Below are 22739 nucleotides of genomic sequence, written 5' to 3'. Positions count from 1 at the left end.
TCTACCTCCTGGGTTCAAGGATTCTCCTGCCTCAGCCTCCTGAGTAGCTGGGATTACTAGTACCCACCACCAGGCCCAGCTAATATTTTGTATTTTGAGTAGAGATGGGTTTCACCATGTTTGCCAGAGTGGTCTTGAATTCCTGACCTCAGGTGATCCACCTGCCTCAGCCTCCCAAAGTACTGGAATTACAGGTGTGAGCCACTGCACCTCACTGGCCTAGAGACGTTTATGAGATTTTAAATTACAAAGTCAGTTTTCTTAACAGTTACAGGTCTATTTAAATTCATATTGGATGAGTTGTAATTGTGTTTTTTCTGGAATTGGTGCATTTCATCTAAGAAATTCCATTTTAGCTAATCTATGTGCAGTTTTATTCTTCCTTACCTTATATAGACATATTTTCAATGAAAAGACAATCTATTACAAATACTTATAAAAAGCATATTTTACATCTGTATCACATAATTTTATATCTGTATTATATACTTTGGATTGAGCTCTAGATGTAGCCAAGATCTCAGGGGGCAGGCTATATTCACTACTGATGGGAGACTCAGTGACTTGTAAAGTCTGTGTCTTTACACACTTCAGTTTGCTCTGCATGAGTCTCTGACCATGCAGATAGCTATACTGTGGCTATATTTTGGGGACACCTCATTCTGTTTCAATTATTTTTCCATGACTTATTCAAAATCATGTGATACAGTGCAAATCAGATTCGCTATGGTGCCTGACCTCAGGTTGCTTAGAGTCTCTGTATGAGTGGCAGAGAAGTAATTAGGAAATCAGAAATCAGTGTGGTCTGTGTTCTGATGAGGAGGCAACAACTCCCCATGAAAACACAAAGAGGTATCTGTTCTATTCTCTGCATCTCTGGTACCTAGTACAGTACCTTGCACATAGTAGGTTCTCACTAAGTCTTTGTTGAATGAATGAATGAACTCAGAACTGGGTGATCACAGGGTCACTTTTGGATAGGACTTGTGTCCGAGCCAAGTTAGTGATATCTATGGGCAGTAGATGAGTGGAGGGAACTCTCTCCTGTGGACGCAATAATATGCAGTGCTGTAGAAGGACAGAAAGCTTAGCAATCTAAATAGTTGTCTAAATCTGTCTATTTGCTAGTGGGGAGTGGTTTCCAAAAGTGATTGCAGACTGAAGGCTAAGAAGAAATAACTCTGACCAAAGTATGTATTGGGCAAGGTTAGCTAAGAACCAGAATTGATTTTTATAAATTAGCATTTTTGGTTCTGGCTGTTGTCTTTACCATTACTAGGTTTAGTTTCTAACTTCTTTTAAAAATGATGCTCTTGAAATAAATAAGTATTTTTTTGCGAAGCATAGTACAGTTTTCTCTGGCTCTTACCTACTAGTCTTATTCATGCTCTCTTTGCTTTAAAACAATACTTTTCTATGCTCTAAATATATCTGTGATAAATCATGAGTTTACCACTAATAATGGTGGGTTATACTGTTGTGTTTTCATATGCCAGGTACTGTATTGAGACCCTGCCATGAGTTATTTCATTTAATGTGGGCAGTGGCCTGTTTGTAAGAAAACCAAACCTAGGGATCCCATTTTACAGAAGTGGCAACTAAGGTTTGGGGAAGTTAAGCTGTGTGTACCCAAGGTCACTTAGGTAAGCCTGGGACTCACATTTGAATCTAAGTGTGTCTGACTTCATTTAACCACTGAGCTGTGTGCTCTTTCCAGTGTTTCATATGTCTTTTTATGGCCCAGGGTTTAGTTTTACTTGTGTATATATCCTTGGAAAGTTTATCAGTTAAGTAGGGAAAAAGTTTGTAATGAAGTAACATATTAAGACTCTCCTAATAGCAAATGACAGAAACCCACTTTAAACTGGCCAGCATGGCTCGAGGCAGATGCTCCAACAATAATTACTGTGCTCTTCCACTCTGTGTCTCCTCCTTTCTCACCTTCCTCTTTCCCCCTCCTTCTTTATCCCACTGCCCCACTCTCTCTCTCATTCTGCTTTTCTTAGAGTGTTGGCCCATTCTCTCTTGTCACAGGAGCAGCCCCAGTTGAACCCAGCTCCATCTGTGATTCTAGGAAGAGAAAACATCTTCTCTGGGCGCTCTGGCAGAAATGCTCTGGGGAATACTCTTGGTCATGGAGACTGGGGGCTGTGAGAGGACTTTGTGAACTCAATGGAATGTAGCTGTTGAGGTGACATGTCCATACTTCGTCTTGATAAGACATGTCATTTGATGGTTGAAAGCTATCATTATTTAAAGATAATGCACAATATATTTTAATAGCTTTATCAAGATATAGTTCACATACCATAGGACTCGCCCATTTAAAGTGTACAGTTCAGTGGTTTTTAATGTATTCACGGTTGTACAGCTATCACCACTGTCTAATCTAACATTTCTATCACAAAAAGGAAACTTGTACCCATTCAGTCACTCCCTATTTTTTACAAATCTCTCAGCCTTAAGCAACCACTCATCTACTTTCTGTCTCTATATAGATTTGCCTATTCTAGACATTTTATGTAAGCGCAGTCAGACGACTTGTGGTCTTTGTGTCTGACTTCTTTCATTAGCATGTTTTCAAGGTTTATCTATCTTTGCGTATCATCATGCATTTTTTATTAATTGCTAAATATTCCATTATATGGATATATGCCATATTTTATTTGTCTGTTGGACATTTATTTGGATTGTTTTCACATTTTTGCAATTAAGAAAAATGCTGCTGTGAACACTTGCCTAGAAGCTTTTGTGTAGATCTGTTTTTAGTTCTTTTGTGTGCATACCTAGGAGTGGAATTGCCGGCTTATGTGATAACTATACCTAACATTTTGAGGAACTGTTTTCCAAAGTGACTGTATCATTTTACAGTCTCACCAGCAATGTGTGAGGGTTCCAATTTCTTTACATTCTTGTCAACACTTACTATCTTTTTGATTATAGGTGTGAAGTGGTATAATATATATTTTAGAAAAGGCTGTTTTGTTGGTTAAATAATGGCCTGTTTACTTGTCTTGTTACCTTGTATGGGAGCTTTCCCAGTGGATTCTGAACCTGATCTACCTCAGTCCAGCCAGCCAGGTAGGCAGACCATGTTGGTCAAAGGATCAGAAGTATGTTTATTTTTCTTTTTCTTGATAAATTCTATTATTTACAAATCTAGACAGGGATTATTCTTATTTTAATTTTAAGAAACAGGTTATAAATGCCAGAGGCTACTTGGTTGAAGTTGGAACAGTGATTTGTATTTAGGATTTATTAGGTGGTAGAGAGCTGCTTGCTTCTGATCTGCAGCGTCAGCCTACTTTGACATGACAGGTGGCATTCAGATGACACACATTCCCACTCGTGTTCACTGTGTTACATGTACTAGTTGTATCTCTGCTGCTTTTTTCTTTAAAATGTGAGGGCAAGGGTAATGTTTCAGGAATAATCTTGATTATTCAAGAATGATAGTTCATGAAATTGACTAATTTAATTTTCATTAGTACAAATTACTTGCAGCACACCAAAACTGAGCTGCTTTCCTAGGATTCACAATTGAGGCTTCTGATGATTTTATTATGGCAACGTTCATTATCAGCCCTGTAACACTATTTCACCTTGGCATCAGTATAAAAGTTGATACTCTCATGCACAGACAGACGATCTTCCATCAGTGGCTTTCTCCCTAGCCCTAGAGCAGTCCATGTATCCAGACTCCATATTGAGTCTTGCCTCCTCAGCACAACATAAGAGAATCTATGTTGATCACACCTTATGTGAAAATCTATGTTGATCTCTTGCCACCCATTTGCCACACATCTCTATATAACTTGAAAGTCAAGAATTTGTAATTTAGAATTGCTGTTCAGATCATGCTTAATATTTTCATGGCATCAAGCAATAGTGAGAAGAGATTACACGCATCAACAGTATGCTCTAAATGTGGAAGTAATATGGTGATCTCCATAAGATAAAACAGGAGCCTGCAGGTATTTAATAACACATATTATTTTAAGCTGATAGTATGCCAGGAATAGCTGCTGGGGGCTACAATGAACAAACTGGAAAAAGATCTCTGTCCTTATAAAATGGACATCCCAGTGATTAATGACTTACTATGAGATTATTTATAATGTGTAACAACCAGGTAAAAAATCTATTGTGATTTTTTTGGTAGGAGTGTCTGAAAGCTTTGAAATTCTAAAAAAGAAAATAAAAGAATTAAAAATGTTGAAATTGGTGCATTTAGATAGTATATTATGTAAGTGACTATTTGCTAAGTATCCCAATGGCAAGATATTAGAGATCCCAATTTAATCATTAAAAGTAAATACTTTTTATATTGACTTGATCCTTATTGAAAAGTGTACTATTTTAGTGACAGGCAGTGCAATCTCAAAATCAACAACATTCCTGTACATTGATAAGTTGATATTATATCAAATAGAAATCTCATGATAATGAGGCTGGCCAGCAGTCAAATTTTTCAGTTCTTTAGAAGCATAATTTGAAGACTTGTAAAATTAATAGGACAGTGGAAATTGAAATTTAGACATCAGACAGGTAATGTGCTGAGATAAAAAGGTTTGAGGAAGGAGATTTGGAATCTTTTAAAATGAACAGGACAGTTGAAATTGACCTCATTTTTAAACATCAGACTGGTAATGTGCTGCTGTTGTAAAAAGGTTCACTCTGGTTTGAGTGTGGAAGCCCAATCATCACACCTAGGAATTACAAAAGAATCAAAATAGATTTAAAAAAAAAAAATGCACGTGGGTACTTTTTACCCAGTAGTACCAGGCACCTGGAAATGAATGCTTTCAAGTGAAATAAGAAAGGATCACAGTTCTTATTTGGGCTAATGCTTCTGATAGGCATAGCAGGAATGAATGAATGAATAAATGAATGAACGAATTTTATTTACATATATAATAAGTAAAGAACTTTACAAGATAATTTTCGATAGTGATAAGTACCGTAACATCAGTAAAATGGGGTCTATGATAAGTGAATTAAATATTCACTTGAATACCTAATACATTTCTAAACTTATTGTGGCCAAAGGGCTCCTGATTCCCCTCACCACCAGCTTCTCCACAGGGGTTCTTCTGTAGATTGTGAGGTCTGGAAAGCTTTTGAAGATGTTATTTGAGTTGAGATATGAATGGTGAAGTATCTGTGTGCATTCCAGGTATAGAGGTGGGGAAGCATTGGCTTTGGGGTAGAAATGAGTTTAGTGTGTTGGATACAGTCAGTATGAAATGTTGGAATGTATTCAGAGAAGAAATAGTGGTAGATGAGGCTAAAGAGGTGGAAAGGGCCTTGATCTTTTAGGGCAGAATAAGGAGTTAGGATTTCATTTGAATGATGGCAGCAAGTCTGTAGAGTGTTCTAGGTCTGGGGATTGATGGCCTCATGACTGTGGCTACTGTGTAGTGACTGATTCGTAGAGGCAGAAGAGGAAGTAGGGACCTTTCAGAGCTGTTGTCTGGGTAAGAAGCCATCGTAGCTGTGTAGATGGAGCCTGGGCCAGCTTTGGCAATATACTTTGCAGACAGAGCTAAGAACTGAAGTGTGGATCCTATGTGGAAGGCAGGAGATGAGTAGTCAAGAGTTGATTTCTGGGTTTTAGTTGAGCAACTGAATGTGTGATGGTTCAATTATGGAGATGGGGAAAATTGGAGGAGAAGTTGGTGGTGAGGGGAATCAGAAGACACATTTTGGCCACAATTGGTTTTATATACTTATGAGATAGTGAAGTGACGTGATTTAGCGGGCAGTGGAATAAATGTCTGTAGTTCAGTGGGGAGGTCAAGATTAAAATGACAAATGTTGGTGTCAGCAACATAAAGCTGACTTCAAAGCCATGAGACTGGATGAACTCCCTATAAGGGGAGGGGCTAAGTTTACTTCCTTAAATTGAGAAAGTTGGACAGGATGGTGTTTAAGGTCCTGTCTTTTCAAAAAAGTTAAATGTTTGTGGAATTTTAGAGTCTCTCTAAGAAACTTGAAGTGATAGAATTATTTCGTAAAATGCTTTAGCTCCTTTTACATCATGAAAAGGATGAATGGGAAGAAATAGAGACATTTAAGTATTTGACATCTGTATTTATTCTGAAATTGCTTGTCCACAAAGCATGATATGTAATTGTGATCAAATATCCTTCTGAAAGTGAAAATAATCTCCTTCATTTTGTAAAGTTTCAGGTAAACCTGAATGGTGGTCAATGTGAAATTATTTTTATCAAAAAATTTTTACAGCTTTATTGAGGAGTCAAGTGATACTCAAGCTGCACATATTAGAAGTGTAAAGTTAGATGTTTTCACACAGGTATTCAGCCATAGAGCTGTCACCACTAGAGACAATAGACATACTTGTTATCCCAACAGTTTCCTTGTACCCTTCAGTACTGGCTCCCTCCTGCCTCTGATCCAGAGGCAACCACTGATAAGCTTTTTGTAACTGTAGATTTGTTTCCATTTTCTAATTTATATATTTTATAAATAGAATCATACAGTAGGAACTCTTTTTCCTGGATTTTTTAAATTCAATGTGATTATTTTGAGATTCATCCATGGTGTTTTCTGTGTCAATAGTTCATTTCCTTTTATTTGCTAAGTAATATTCTATTGTATGGATATACCAGATTTAATTTTCAGTCATAATGAAGTTATGCTACCTTATTTTTCCCTCCAGGTCTCCTGATTTGCTGGTATTATTTGTAACCCCCAAAATTTGAGATAGGTCTCAGTTAATTTAGGAAGTTTATTTTGCCAAGTTTGAGGATGCCTGCTTCTGAGACAGACTCAGGAAGTCCTGAGACATGTGCCCAGGGTGGTTAGGACACAGCTTAGTTTTACACACTTTAGGGAGATGTGAGACATTAGTCAACATATGTAAGAAGTACAATGCTTGTGTCAGGAAAGGTAAGACAACTTGAAGCAAAGCAGGAAGAAGACTTGAAGCTGGAAGGAGCTTTTGGGTCACAGACAGGTGAGAGAGAGGAATGCTTGCATTCTTTGAGTTTTTGATTAGCCTTTCCAAAGGAGGCAATCAGCTATGCACCTATCTCAGTGACAGGCAGGTTTTCCCTAAGCAGTTCCCAGATCAGCTTTTCCCTTTAGCTTAGTGACTTAGGGGTCCCAAGATTTATTTTCTTTTGACAAACCTAAGACACTAGAAATGTGAGTACATATGCACAAAAGACACACTCCAAACTCTCTTCATGGAAGGGCTTCCTTGTTCTTGTATTCATCCCCCTTAATCCTGTTCAGGGATGAGCTTCCTGAGCAAGCTTGACAGTGCTGTGGATAGGAAGCAGGCCCACCTTTCTATGTGTCTGTGTTCTGTATGATTTTTTGTGGCTGTGTGTATGTTGTTGAGCTTTAATTTATTATCTGGATTGTGTTTGTCAAGAGGTTGCCTGAAATAAAACTGAAGTTTCATAGTTTAGCCTTTAGTTGTGTTTCATAATTTAGCAGTTATGGATTCTGTTAATCTAGTACCTCTGATTTCACAAGGGAGTATAATAAATCTTTTCTCAGTTTATAGGAATTTTGTATAGTTGGTTAAGACAGAGATCAAAATGAGACAAACACTCATTCACGTGGTAAGTAGACGCTTACCTTGAATCTCTGTGGTGTCTTTATTAAATCACTTGCTTTCTGCTTCTGTTTCTGTGCACTTGGAAAAGTTCACTGCTTTTTGGTTCCTGTGGATGATCTGAGAACACACTTGGGGATTCGTGAGTTAATCACACTCTGGCTATTTTTAACATCATGAGTTTACCATAGAGTTTAAGTCTGTCTGGGCTCTCTGCTGTTATCTGGGGTTGTTTGAGGAGGAATAGAGGCTGTTGTGTCTGATGGCAATAGGCCTGTCCTGGCAGAACCGGGCTTCTCACTGGCTAAGCCAAGTGTGTTTGGTTTATATGGGATTAGAATGTGCCATTGGCCGTACAATTCAGGAGACAAGTAATAGTTCTGAGAGCGTAATGTCAAATAAATCTCTCTACTTGATGTTCTCATGATGCTTGCTCTCTGTGTAGTGTAAGACTTAGTAATCTGTCATTTGTATTCTTCACTTAATTGTCCTTTTACTGGCCTGTAATTTTTGTGAGTGCAGGGACAACCATGTTTGTGTTCATCCATTGTACGCACACAGGAAGTACTTACTGAATGTTGAATAAGATGTCTTTATGCTTCTTGTATTTATTTTACATTTGTAGTTAGGGTTTCTAATTGTAGCAATTATTAGAAGAAATTTGGAAGGGAAATGTGAACTGTTTTATTAGCGTGCTCTCCTTGACTTTAAGCAAACTGTGGAGGCCTAATTCTCCCCCTCCCCCATTTTTTTCTTCCAGTGAATGAAAAGCATATATGGAGCCAGGTCTTCCACTCAGGGATTGGTAGGAACGCATAGATGAATAAAGTTGTTCTCAAGCCTTAAGAAGCTCACAATCTAAAGGGAAAGTCAAACTTACAGGCCGGTGATAATTGAATATAAGTACTTAGAGAAATTATTTGAAAAATTTTGGGAACCCAGAAAGTACGAATGAAGGTTCTTGTTTGTAGCTTGAGGATCTGGGTGGAAGTGACAGCATTAAGTGAAACAGGAGATCTCAGAGGACAGGCAGATTTGGTAGGATGATGAGACATGTTGGCATGCAAGTGCAGTAAAGAATTCAGTTTTGGATGGATTTCGTTAGAATTTTCTGCAGGATGTTACATTTTCCAGGCAATTTGTAGATTGTTACACTGTTTTATAAAAAGGTCTTTCCCCAATTGGTAGCATTGAATTCTTCTTCAGTATTTATGGGAGGTCATATTCTTGAATTAGATGTTCTGCCTTACTTTACCAAAGATGACTGTACCAGCAGTGAAGCCAACAAGGAAAAAGATCTGCTGCTCTGGGGATCTAAAAGATCACTTCATCTTGGTACTTACAGAACTGCCTGATTCTCTGTGATGGCTGTAGAGCATTCACTCCATCGACTGAATGTTACATGCCTTAGGAATCCCCACCACTCTTCCTGTTATATCAGTGCTGAAGTACATAATACTTACATGTACATACATCATCTCCCACATTTCCAAATTGTTCTCCATTAACATTTTATCGGTATGTATTTCCACCAACAAGGTTTTAGTGTGTCTGTTTCCTTATACACTCAACAGTACAGAGTGCTAGTAGAGTTTATCTGATTGGTGAAAATGTTATTTTGTTCTGATTTTTAACTTAGATTTCTCTTACAGAGTTTGGGCATCTTTTCATGTGAATGAGTCATTTGTCATTCTTTTTCTGAGAGTTCAGTGTTTCTGTATGCTACCTATTTTTGTACTATATGATTACTGTTTTATTATTGAGGTGTAGGAGCTTTAGATATATTAAGGAAATTAGCTCTTGGCAGTATGACTTACACTGTTGCTTTTAAGTTTGTTTGTCCTTTGACTTCGCTAACTGTGTTTTGCCATGAGGGAATTTTTAATATTTATGTAATGGAATTCTACCTAATTTTAAAAATTGCTCTCAAATTTTGTGTTACACTCAAAACATTTCAGATACAACATTTATAATATTCTGAATACCCATTATGTGTTTGGATTTATCTTGGGAATTCCAGATACATTTTATTTATCTGTTTTATCTGCTCATCATTCTAGATTTTAAAAAAATTTGTTCTAGTCTCTGAAAGGCAATCAATCCACCCTCATTACAAATTTCTTGGCTATATCTCACGTTTATAGTTCTCTATTTTTTAAATAATTTTGTTTTGGAAAACCGTATTGACATTTTTATTGCATGGACTTAATGATGAAAATAAGGAGAAATGAACATCTTTATGATTCTACGTCTTCCTATCCAAGAATGGTGTGCTTTTCCATTTATTCAAGTGAAGCTCTTTCAGAGTGGTATCTGCTTTGGACAGTTATATTAACCTGTTTTCATTACAGCCATTAAATATTTTTGAGTCCATTTATTATAGTACCTAGTGTTACTAAAACTAGTACATAAGATTTAACAAAAAACTAAAAAGCCAGTATTTGTGTGACCACCCTGGGCAAAAGTAGATTACCAGCCCACAAAAGTTCTCTGTCTGTCACTGTTGTAACCTGTTCTCTCCTTTCATAGGCAATATTCTAATGACTTCAATGGCAATCCCTTTCATGTTCTTTATAATTTTATCAATGTTGTAGGTGTTCCTAGACAAATGGTTTGTTACTTGCTTTATGGAATGTCTGTGAAATAGATTTATATGTTATAATGTATCCTTCTGAATTGATTCAAGAGATGTATGGTTTCTTCTGCACAACATTATGTGTTGAATTCAGTTCATATTTTTGTAAGAAGTTATAGTTCTTTCACTTCCATTTTTCTGTGTAGTTTCTTACTGTGTGGATATACCACTATATATTTGGGCATTTTGCTGTTAATTTTTTTTTCTCATTTGGCTATGATGAACAACATTGTGCTGAATATTCCTGCACATGTATCTCGTACCCCATGTTAGACATGTGGATATTGGAGTGGTTGGTCATGGATAGGACTATTTTCAATCCTGTAAGAAAATACTGAGGTTTTCTCTAAAGTAGTGTTTGGCCATGTGTGAAAAATCTCATTGCTCTAACATCATAGTCTGTCTTGGTATTGTGAGACTTAAAAATTTTGGCAATCTGATGGGTCTATAATAGTGTCTTATGTCTGTTTAATTTGTGTTTTAAAGATTTTAAAAGTGGTTCTTTCCTTTGCCTTTGGGCCCTTTCCTCTCTAGTTAACTTTGAGGTTAGTTTGTGGTCAAGAGCTTTGTTGATGAGGATACTTGTTTTCTAAACATAGCTACACAGAATTTTGCCTGGAAAATTTACAAAGACTCCCAACTCCCATTTCAAACTTGGAGAATAGAAAGTTTTGGAGCTAGTATCCAAGAATCTATTTCTAACTAGCTGTCTGAGTGATTATTACACAGCTAGACTTAGATAGATTCGAGCACAGGGCCCTTGAAACTGAAGGTTGTTCTGTCTGTCTATACTATTTTTCCCAAGTCTGTTGTGTATTTAGCACTTAAAACACACCTGTATTTGTAATAGTCACATAGAAGTGCTCATGGCCCCATATGGCTAGCGGCTATTATATTGAACTGTGCAGATCTGTTTAGAAAATTGCTTAATGATCAGAGTGTATAGTATGGCATGCATTTTAAACTTTGATATGCAGTTTGATCTTTGGCATCAGGTTCATGCCTCCCCACTCCCTTCCCATCAAAGCAGGGCCTCACAAAGACTGGCCATTCACCATTCATCTTGGGAGGGAGTAGTTAAAAGTGTAAGTATGTTATCCAAAAATCAATTTATATTATTAAAAAGATAACATTAGAACATATTTTGTATTCCATCAGTAGAGGTGTGGATATAACCATGGATTTTTTTTTTTTTTGGCTGCTTTTATTGATTTGTTGAAGGTTGTAATCACTTTGCGCTGTCTTGAAACTTAAAGCTTTTTTAGTTTAAATTACATTAATTTTTGACTTCTTGTAGAATGCCTCATTCTGATGTAGAGGTAATTTACAAGCTTTTGTTGGGCATATGTGACAGTTGTTTTGCATGTGGCTAGATGCTATCATATTGAACAGCGATATGCTTTCAATGTGTCACAAAATTGCTCAATTATGTAGAAGTGTATCATTTGATAGAGATTTTGAATGTGCCAGAAACTCCCTTCTCATGTTCATGTAAGAGATTAAGCATAAAAAGGTAGAGAAAATATGCAATTTATTGTAGAGACAGCATGTGAATTTGTAACATTTTTACATTTTCTCAGCCACACTTTAAAGTGTAAGCACCCTTAGTAAAAATAAGAAAATGGTAAGATCAGGTTCAACTTTGGAGCTAAAAGGAAAACTCTGTAAGATGGAGAGCCCAGAGGTTGATCTCACATGAGCATTGAGGATAACTTAGATTTTGTGAAATGTAATAACAGTTGTTTATTATAAATTTATATATATATACACACACACACACACACACACACAGACACACACACACACACGTAAGCCATACCTTTGTGTTAGTCTTCAGGGCAAAAAACTTTCCTTTCAATTTTTGGAAGTACACTCCTGTGTTCTCTCTCACTGTTTCTCTCTGTCCTGCATGCATTTGCCTCCTCAGGCCTTCCCCACCCATAAAACGATGATTAAGATACTTTTGTTTGGGAAAGTTTCACATTGAAGACCTTTCAGAACAGTTATTTGAATGTCTAGGTTTATGTATCATCCCATCTTTTCTGGTGATGTAACAGCTTTGACTTCCCCATCTGAATGACTTACAGAATTTTTTCCTGATATGATTGATGCTGCTCCCTCTTCCTAGAGCCCCTGCCATGGTCTGACTGTCCTTATCCTTCATAGCTCAGTTATAAGACCCACTGCCAGGTATACTTTTGGGAGGGTCCTCCTTCCCCCATCCCCACCACCAACCTGCTTCCTGTCAGGGAACTGGCTGCTTTTCCTCTGGGTTGCTCCTAGGTCTTTTCTTTAGCTAGCATTTAATAAGTTGTACTCCAGCTTTGTGTCTGTGGCTTCCTCCCCTTGTTTTTTCAAAACCATATCTTCATATCTCCTGTACAGTTACCTGGCAGTTACTGGATAAATGTATGACTTTAAGCTTCATGACTTTAAATAGGTCACTTAAGCACTGAGACCTAGTCTCCTGATCTATAAAATGTGGCTTTCTGCCTCTTGACTCTCACTAAGGTCATCAATAAAGTTGCAATTGCCAAATCAGATGACCGGCTTTGGACTTTCTGTCCTATGACATGAGACAGTGACCTTTGCTTCTTGACCTCCTACCCCCCAGTTCTGCTCATTGTTACACTTCTTAGAAGACTGATCCTCTGTTGCTCTTGGTACTTGGCCTTGGATGTGTCCTTTGCAGGTCTTTGGGATTCTGCCCTACATCTTGTCTTTCCATAGCTTTCCTTCAGCTGTGTTCATTACTTCCAAATTCACATCTGTCTTGATGGCTCCAAACCAGTCTTCCCAAAACGCATGTGAAGCACACACATGTGTCCCTGGGCGCACTCAAACTAAGCATACCCAAGGTGGAATCATTCCTCCCCTGGAACTACTCTCTCCCCCTGCATTTGCCAATCTTGATTAAGGTTGTCATCATCTATGAATGTTGCCATTTCTTAATCCCCCTCATTTGGTGACCAGTCCTGACAGATCCAGTCCCAAGTACTCCTTGAATTGGTCCTCTTTTCCATCCTCTAGCAGCTCCAGGCCTCCTCCTTTTTAAAAAAAAAAATATTTCATTCCACTTTAGGTTCTGGGGTACATGTGCAAAACATGCAGGATTATTGCATAGGTACACACGTGGTGATGTGGTTTGCTGCCTTCTTTTCTCGAGGGGACTGGAACGGCAGCCTCCTGACCTGCCTCTGCACATTCAGTGTCCATTCCTTCCTTTGTGGAAGCAGAGGGCCAGTCACATCACTTTCTTATTTTAAAAATCTTCAATGGTTTTGTCATCATTACGGACTCAAATGCTTTAGTGTGGCACAGAAAGCACCTCACTTTTGAATCATCCACCTTCCAGCCTCATCTTCAAAGATCCCTTCCCACTGTGCTCATTTGCACTATCATGGCCAAGTCCTTCCTTCATTAGAATGTACTTTCTGTTATTGTCCAACACAGTGGTTCTCACATGTTGGGGATTATGCAAACCTGTGTTTTATTTTTTAATATATACTTTTGGGCCTATTCCTCCCAAAATTTTGATTTGGTATCTGGAGTGAGGCCTGTTGTCATTTTCTTTATCTGAAAGGTGACAACGTTGAAAAGAAGTGATTGCAAAAATTTTATAAAATTCTACATGCATGTTGTCCTAGAATGCTTCTAAGTAATTACTCTTTGTTTTGTAGTGTAAAAATACACAGAAATTGAAAGTGGGAGGGAAAGCAGCTCCTTCAGTGGTTGTGGAGATCAGCTGGAGTGGAACCTGCTGCTCTGACCCAGATTGCTTGCCATGTACGCTTTCAGGCTTTCCTTTGTGAGACACAGTTACACTCTGTCTCAAAATCCTGGGCTCAAGCAATCCTCCCATCTCAGCCTCCCAAGTAGGTAGGCATCGCCACACTTGGCTACGTTTTTAATTTGTGTGTGTGTGTGACAGGGGAGAGGTAGAGACAGGGTCTCCCTATGTTGCCCAGGCTGGTCTCAAACTCCATTTTGAGATGGAGTCTAGCTCTGTTGCCCAGCCTGGAGTGCAGTGGTGCAGTCTAGCTAATTGCAACCTCTTCTCCTGGGTTCAAGTAATTCTCTCCCTCAGCCTCCCAAGTAGTTGGGATTACAGGCGACCACCACCACACCTGGTTAATTTTTTGTATTTTAGTAGACATGGGGGTTTCACCATCTTGCTTGGCTGGTCTTGAACTCCTGAGCTCCTGATCCGCCCACCTATGCCTCCCAAAGTGCTGGAATCATAAGCATAAGGCCACAGTGCCCAGCCTATTTAATTTTATTTACTTACTTACTTACTTATTTATGAGACAGAGTCACTCCCCTTCCTGATCCCCTAGGCTGCAGTGCAGTGGTCCGACCTTGGCTTCACTGCAGTCTCCACCTCCCCATTTCAAGCAGTTCTCTTGTTTCAGTCTCCCGAGTAGCTGGGATTACAGGCATGCACCACCATGCTCAGCTAATTTTTAAAATTTTAGTAGAGAAGGGGTTTTGCCATGTTGGCCAAGCTGATCTGAAACTCCTGACCTCAAAGGATGCACCTTTGTCGGCCTCCCAAAGAGCTGGGATCACAGGTGTGAGCCACTGCACCCGGCCGGGAAAAGTCTTCTTAAAGATGCACGTATGTAGTAAAATGCATATCCCAACACAAACGTCGTTGCACCGGTTGATGGGTGTCTTAAGCCTGAGGTAGGGAAGTTTGGTAGGGGGAAGTTACTTGCCATCTCCTTTCTCATAGCATGGCACATGGAAGCAAAGATTTTGGCTTTAGCACTTCACTGTGAGCGTCCTGCTTATTCCATGGTCATGGGCCTTTAGTACCAAATTTACTTGAAAACCTTGTGAAATTATATATGCAGAAAGAACGAATGAGGAATCTTGGATAATGGGAAAGCAACCGGCCAGTTTTGCAAAAAGTCCAACATGGGTGGTTTATAACTAATTGGAAAAACATGTCACATTTCAGTTGACTTAATCCTTTTTGCAGTGCTGGGGGCCTTAAGTGTTCCCAGAAGGTTGAAGGAGCAGAATCAGCTCCCAGGGTGATCACAGTAACAAAAAAGGACAAAGCATTCTGCTTGCATATGAGGGTCCTTCAGTCATGGCCAGCTCTATCTAGGGGAGCAAAGACCCTGTCTGTCCTCAGCCTTCCTGGCTATGGCAGGGGCATGGGGTTGAGAGAGCAGAGCGTGGGCACTTGTTCTGGCTGGAAACTTAGCCTTGGAAACAAGGTTCCTGAGGCAGAGTTTGAGACCCAGACAGGAGAAGGAGATGGCCAATGTTGATGCTCTCAGAGCGGAGGGTCCCGAACTTTCTGATTATAAGCGCAGTGTTGGGTCCTTATGTACTTATACGAAGTTATTTTCAGAAACATGGAAGTCAGTGGACCCACTTCCTCTTCCTCATTAGAGTTCTCTGGAGAAGAGTGTTCCCAGGTACAGATGATCTGCCGGGGCCACGGCCCACCAGTGTCCTTAAGAGGGAAAGCTCTGTCAGCAGAGAGAACCTCACCCCTGGCTGATCACACAGGCTACACTAGGCCAGGATCTGCAGACACCAACAGCCTGCCCTGAGGCTCCAAAGTCGGAGAGGTCTGGTTGGTCCCGGTTGTGGCTTTGCTAGCCAGTCTCAGTCCCTGGCTTCATCTCTTGGGGGATTGATCCCATGTCGTTTATGAGATGGAGCAAACTGGCATTGCCCCTACCCCCACAGGGGTGCCGTCAGGTTAAAATTCAACATGGGAAGCACCCTCCCCCTACACCCATGGACCAAGAGGTGATGCTGTTAGAGTTATATGGGTTTGTAGTTTCCCATTACTGTTTCCACTTCCTTCCTGAAACCTTGCAAGAGGCTTCGTGGGAAAGGAAGGGTCTTTCAGATGGCTGAGTGCAGCTGGGAATGGCTGTTCCCAGTGAGCCAGGCTGGTTGGAGCCCAGGGTAAGTTGGCTGCGTTGTGGGTTTGAACCACCAAAGCCACTGAGGGACAGCTGGCTCACTGCCAAGTGCTGCCAACCATCCTGCAAATGCCACCATTGCTCATGCCTAGGAGACATTCCAGCATTGACCAAAAGGGTTGCTGGGTCTTGTCCTGCTCAGGACAGGCCACTGAAGAGTGATCTCTTGTCACACTCTAAGGACAGATCTGGATCCTATGCCTCCCAGGGACCCCAAACACAGAATGCCCATGACAGGACCCCAGCCCATGGGCATAGCCCCTCTTGTTAGTATTAATTATGCACTTAGGTGAAATGCACCCGCTCTTGAAGAGAGGGACAGCCGGTGATTAAAATAGTTGACGGCAGTTCACCAGGCTCTTTCAGACTCCATTAGGAAATGGCTCTGAGAGGGTTACTTTAGAACAAGGGAAAGATCTCCCTTTTGGAGGGGCTCTGTGCCTGGCCAGGCTCTTAATTTAAATCCCAGCCTACTCCGGCCACCCAAGAATCTTCATTAAGTGGTTCTGAAGTAGGAACTGCTACTTAATTTGCATGGATTCACACAAAACAAAAATCAATAATATTCAGAAATTAAGATTCAAGTGGGTTGGGCACAGTGGCTCACACCTGTAATCCCAGCACTTTGGGAAGCTGAGGCAGGCAGATCATGAGGTCAGGAGTTCGAGACCAGCCTGACCAACATGGTGAAATTTGTCTCTACTGAAAATAAAAAACTTAGCTGGGCATGGTAGTGGGCACCTGTAATCCCAGCTACTCAGGAGGCTGAGGCAGGAGAATCACTTGAACCCAGGAGGTGGAGGTTGCAGTGAGGCAAGATCATGCCATTGCACTCCAGCCTGGGTGACAGTGAGAGACTATGTCTGAAAAAAAGATTAAAGCAGCAGAGCATTCAAGCAAACATTAGGGACCCTTCTGAGCACAGGGCCCTGGCTGTGTAGTTTGTACACTGGCCCAGGTCTGGAGACAGTGCCAGACAGGCAGCTGGCCTGCACCATGTGGGTGAACTGAGTCACCCTGCCCTTTGCGGGTCGTATGGGGACCTTTTCTAGGCTGTTGGCCTGGGCAGGGCTGATGACATGAGCGGGGCTTTCCCACGTCTGGGCTGAATATGATACACTGGGACAAGTTGAAGGGAGGGGAATTGGAGTGGGGTGCTCCAGAGAGCATCATCTGTGTACAACAGGAAGTCCTTGAGCTTGAACGCATGACTTAATCATCTGTCATGAGGTTCAGAGCAAAACCCAGAAGGCCAGGCAGTGATGCACTGAAACCGTCACTACCCAAGTTAGCATTTTCCAGTATCATTAAAAAATGTTTTACAGATAAGAGGTCTCACTGTGTTGGCCAGGATGGTCTTGAACTCTTGGTCTCAAGTGATCCTCCTGCCTTAGCCTCCCAAGGTGTTGGGATTACACTGCAGAGACACTGCCCCTGGCCTCCAACATGGTTTGAAAATTTTTGATGTATCTGTGATTTTTTGATCGTACCTATGTTGTTAATTCCATTAGAGAAAATTAACCTGGCCAGGCGAGGTGGCTCATGTCTGTAATCCCAGCACTTTGGGAGGTTGAGGTGGGCAGACCACATGACGTTTCTCCTGTGAGAGTTTGAGACCAGTTTGGACAACATGGTGAAACCCCGCCTGTACTAAAAACACACAAATTAGCCAGGCATGGTGATGGGTGTTTGTAATCCCAGCTACTCAGGAGGCTGAGGCAGGACAATCTTTTAAACCCATGAGACAGAGATTGCAGGGAGCTGAGATTGTGCCACTGCACTTCTGCCTGGGCCGCAGAACAAGACTCTGTCTCCAAAAAAAAAAAAAAACCTTCAAAAATCAGATTTTTGTCACTGCCAGGTGACCTTACTAATCACTAGCCATGGGCATACAAGGACAAACAAAATGAGGGCACAATAATTTATGTCTTGTTTTCTTTGCCTTTGACCTTCAGCCCTATGCATTCCTGCAAATGGTTCACCCATGGCAAACGTTTGAAAACCTTAACTTTTCTGTTTTAAATGAGATTTCCAAGTGAATTTATGTTGTCTGGAAAGACAGTCCCTTTACCGGAGAGCAATTGGTATTTGAACGGAATGAGATCAGGTTGCTAAGGACACCCTTGTTTGTAATCTTTGGCTTATACAAATTATTGGTGAATAAGAGAAATAAGTTTATTCTTTTTTTCCCAGATGGTAAACCGGAAGGGAAGAGTGTTACAGGATAAAGTGGGTCATGGGGCGTGGGAGGCTCAGATGGAACAGGGCTCTGGACGCCTTTCTCTTGACTTGGGACCTCTAAATTACCTACCAGGCCTCAAATTAAAAGAAAAATGTTCTAATCTGGATGGGAACAGATAAAAATTCCTCTGGGTGGACGGATACTGGAGGGAAGGAGGAAGTTTGCATAAACTGAAAGGGGACTTTTTTTTTTTTTGGAGAGAGAGGGAGAAATCTCTTGTTTAATTACAAAACCAAAATATCATTTTCAGTGCCTTCCTTTTCCTCCCAGTCGTTTAAGAAATTGACATGTAATTCACATACCACAAAATGCAGCAATTTAAAGTTTACCATTCTCCAGTATTTGTTTGGTTTTGAGATGACGTCTTACTCTAACACCCAGGCTGAAGTATATGGTGTAATCTCGGTTCACTACAACCTGCGCCTCCCAGATTCAAGCCATTCTCCCATGTCAGGGTCTCGAGTAGCTGGGGTTAAAGGCACCCTCCATAGTGCCTGGCTAATTTTTGTGTTTTTAGGAGAGACAAGGTTTCACCACGTTGGCCAGGCTTGTCTTGAACTCCTGACCTCAGGTGATCTGCCCACCGTGGCCTCCCAAAGTGCTGGGATTGCAGGCCTGAGCCACTGCACCAACCTCATATTCTCAGTTATTAATTGTTCCATCAAAGAAGTAGGAAGCCCACATATTACTTATCTATTTATCTAATGTTAATAGAGCTTTCTTATAACTAATGTTTACGTAGATATCTTTTTTCATCCTGTTGTTTTCATCTTACCTGTGTTTTTGTATCTAAAGGGTGCCTCTTCTACACATTCGATAGATGGCTCATGTTTTTGTTTGTGTTTCTTAAAATTCAGTCTCACTATCTCAGTTTCATTTGGAGTGTTTAATTCACTTACAGTTCAATGGAATTTCTAACCTATGCCATTTGTGTGGGTTTTCTTTTTGTTTTTGTTTTTCTTTGTTTTGTTTTGTTTTTTGAGACAGTCTTGCTCTGTCACCCAGGCTGGAGCACAGTGACATGATCTCGGCTCACTGCAATCTCCACCTCCCAGATTCAAGTGATTCTCCTGCCATGGCCTCCTGAGTAGCTCGGATTACAGGTGTGTGCCACTGTGCCTCGCTAATTTTTATTTTTTTATTTTTTTTATTTTTAGTAGTGAACCAGCGTGCCTGGCCTATTCTCTTGTTTTTTGTTCCTCTTTTCCTGCCTTCTTTTGGATGAATGGAGTGATTGTTCATGTATCCTTTCATCTCTAGCGGCTTTTTGCCTGTCTTTTTGCTCTGTTTTTAGCTAGAGATGCTTCCTTTAGCAATTGTTCTAGGGATTATGACACATACCCTGACTTTTCACAGTTCACCTGCAGTGCTTATGATGCCACTTGGGCAGTAAGGCAGTGAAAAGGAATGAAGCACAGACATGGGCCACATGTGGGCAAGCCTGACACTGTATGCCGAGTCCAAGCAGTCAGTCACCAAGGGCCACATACTGTATCATCCCATTTATATGAAATGCCCAGATGGAAAAATCCAGAGGGACAGGGAGCAGATTACTGGTTACCTAGTGCTGGGGTTGGAAGGAAGAATTGGAAGGGGTGATGATGAAGGATAACAGGGTTCCTTGTTCGGGAGATGAAAATGTTCTAAAATCGATGGTGGTGATGGATGCACCATTCTGTGAGTATAGAAAGAGCCAGTGATGTTGACACTTGATTTTTATTTATTTGTTTGGAGACAGTCTCACTGAGTTGCCCAAGCCGGAGTGCAGTGGCATAATCTTGACTCACTGCAACCTATACCTCCTAAGTTCTGCCTCAGCCACCCGAGTAGCTGGGATTACAGGCATGTGCCACTGCACCTAAATTTTTTTTTGTCTTTTGAGACAGAGTCAGGCTCTGTCATTGAGGCTGGAGTGCAGTGACGTGATCTCAGCTCACTGCAACCTCTGCCTTCCAGTTTCAAGGGATTCTCCTGCCTCAGCCTCCCATGTAGCTGGGATTAAAGGTGCCCGACACCACATTGGGCTACTTTTTTGTATTTTTAGAGGAGATGAGGTTTCACCATGTTGGCCAAGTCTGGTCTCGAACTCCTGATTTCAGGTGATCTACCCACCTTGGCGTCCCAAAATGCTATGATTATAGGTCTGAGCCACAGCATCCAACTCCATAAGGTAAATTTCTATTTACCTTTTAAGAAACTGCCAAACTGTCTTTTGGACTGGCCATGCTGTCCTGTATTTCCCCAGCATGTGTGAAGGCTCCACAACTTGATACTGATAGTGACATTTTTTTTTTTTTTTTTTTTTGAGATGAGTCTCTGTCACCTAGGCTGGAGTGCAGTCACGCAGTCTCAGGTCACTGCAATCTCTGCCTGCGGGATCAAACAATTCTCCTGCCTCAGCCTCTTGAGTAGCTGGAACTCCAGATGCAGGTCACTGTGCCCGGCTAATTTTTTTGTATTTTTAGTAGAGACAGGGTTTCGATATGCTGCTCAGGCTGGTCTCGAACTCCTGACCTTGTGATCCACCCACCTTGGCCTTCCAAAGTGCTGGGATTACAGGTGTGAGCCACCACATCTGGTTGTGACATCTTTTTGATATTGAACCTTTCTCGATGACGTGTGCAGCATGGCTTTCTTTGCATTCAAAGCATTTCATTGAACTCTTTCTTCATATGGATTGTGTGTGTATATTTTTGCATATTTATTTCTGAAGGTTTTGTTTTTTTGGGGTGTGCTGTTGCAAATGGGATGTTTTCATCTTTTTTCTAACTCCTTGTTTGTACATAGGAAGACTGTCTGTGGCCAGGCTTGGTGGCTGAGGCCTGTAACCCTAGCACTTTGGGAGACTGAGGCAGAAGGATTGCTTGAGCCAAGGAGTTTGAGACCAGCCTGGGCAGCGTAGTAAGACCCCATACCTATTTTTATTTTGTTGACACAGGGTCTTGCTCTGTAGCCCAGGCTGGAGAGCAGTAGTGCAGTTCTGGCTCACTTCAACCTCCACCTCCCAGGTTCAAGCAATTCTCATGCCTCAGCCTCCTGAGTACCTGGTCTGACAGGGGTGTTTCACCACACCCAACTACTTTTTGTATTACTAGTAGAGTCAGCTTTTTGCCATGTTGGCCAGGCTGGTATGGAACTCCTGGCCTCAAGCAATCTGCCTGCCTTGGTCTCCCAAAATGCTGGAATTACAGGCATGAGCCGTGCCCAGCCCCATCTCTATAGTTTATCAACTAAGAAAAAGAAAGCTGTTTAGTATGTTCCTTTGTACCTAACTCCTTAGCAAAATCTGTGCCTCATTTTTCAGAGTAAATATAACTATTTCACCTTCTGCTTTTTTCTTTAATGTCTTACTTTGCTCCTTGCCTGGTTGCATCAGCTCGGGCCTCCAAAATAATAGTGGTAACAGAGGGCATTCTTTCATTCCAAAGGTTGATGGAAGCTTCTATTGCTTCCGTCCCTTACAAATGATGCTGGGCTTTGCCTTGATGGGTGTGTATCTGGGTGTAATTTTCTTTATTGTGTGTAATGTAAGGAAGTATCCTTCTTTCTAATCTGATAAGTTTCTTTTATAAATTTTGTAGTCAAATGTCTTTTGAACATCTATGGTGATTATGATTTTCAACATACTAATATAAATGAAATGGAAAGATGTTTTAATTTTGAGCCATCCTTTTCACACTGTACAAGTTTCTCTTAGTTTAGGTAAGTTTTTTAAAAAGCCCCAGTGGGGTTTATTTGCTAATATATTATTTTGGATTTTCATACATTGATTTTTATGTAAATGTCTTATCTTGTTTTATTTTAGAGATACGGCCTCGCTCTGATGCCCAGGCTGGTGCAGTGATGTGACCACACTTTATTGTAATTTTAAACTCCTGAGCTAAAGTGGTCCTCCCACCTCAGCCTCCTGGGTAGCTGACTCTGCAGGCATGTGCCACCATGCCTGGCTAATTTTTAAATTTTTTGTAGAGACAGACTTGCTGTGTTGTCTAGGCTGCAGTTCAGTGTATATTGTCGATATGAATATTTATTTGTCTTTCTGCTGGAATCATTCCCTCTCCCATCTGTTTGTCTTTAAATTCTGGGCATGCACACACACTCCGCCCGTACCTCCTAACTGCAAAATATAGATGTTGTCCAACCTGCCTTGTGAAGGGAGAACTGCTTTTCCCTCTTTGTATCTCTGCTGGTGTCCAGTCCACTGCTGTGTTTTTGGTAAATACTTGACCCACAGAGTGTGGGAGGCAGGAAGGGAAGGCTTCTGCGTTTCCTTTGTGGACCCCACATCACGAATCCACTAAGCATATTGGGAAACCAGCAGGT

The 22739-nt window shown here is 40.8% G+C and overlaps 1 protein-coding gene and 1 pseudogene across 1 annotated transcript in view; one reads left to right on the top strand and one right to left on the bottom strand.

The window, feature by feature from the left end:
• LOC120363164 (uncharacterized) overlaps positions 1 to 22739 on the top strand; it is a 60830-nt gene that overhangs the window by 14871 nt on the left and 23220 nt on the right. The gene's annotated exons all lie outside the window — the stretch shown is intronic.
• Positions 4637 to 4728, bottom strand: LOC120363165 (small nucleolar RNA U13; annotated as a pseudogene).

This window comes from Saimiri boliviensis, chromosome 16, assembly GCF_048565385.1.
Source record: "Saimiri boliviensis isolate mSaiBol1 chromosome 16, mSaiBol1.pri, whole genome shotgun sequence".
NCBI classification, from domain to species: Eukaryota; Metazoa; Chordata; class Mammalia; order Primates; family Cebidae; genus Saimiri; species Saimiri boliviensis.
This window is presented reverse-complemented; position numbering and strand designations above follow the sequence as displayed.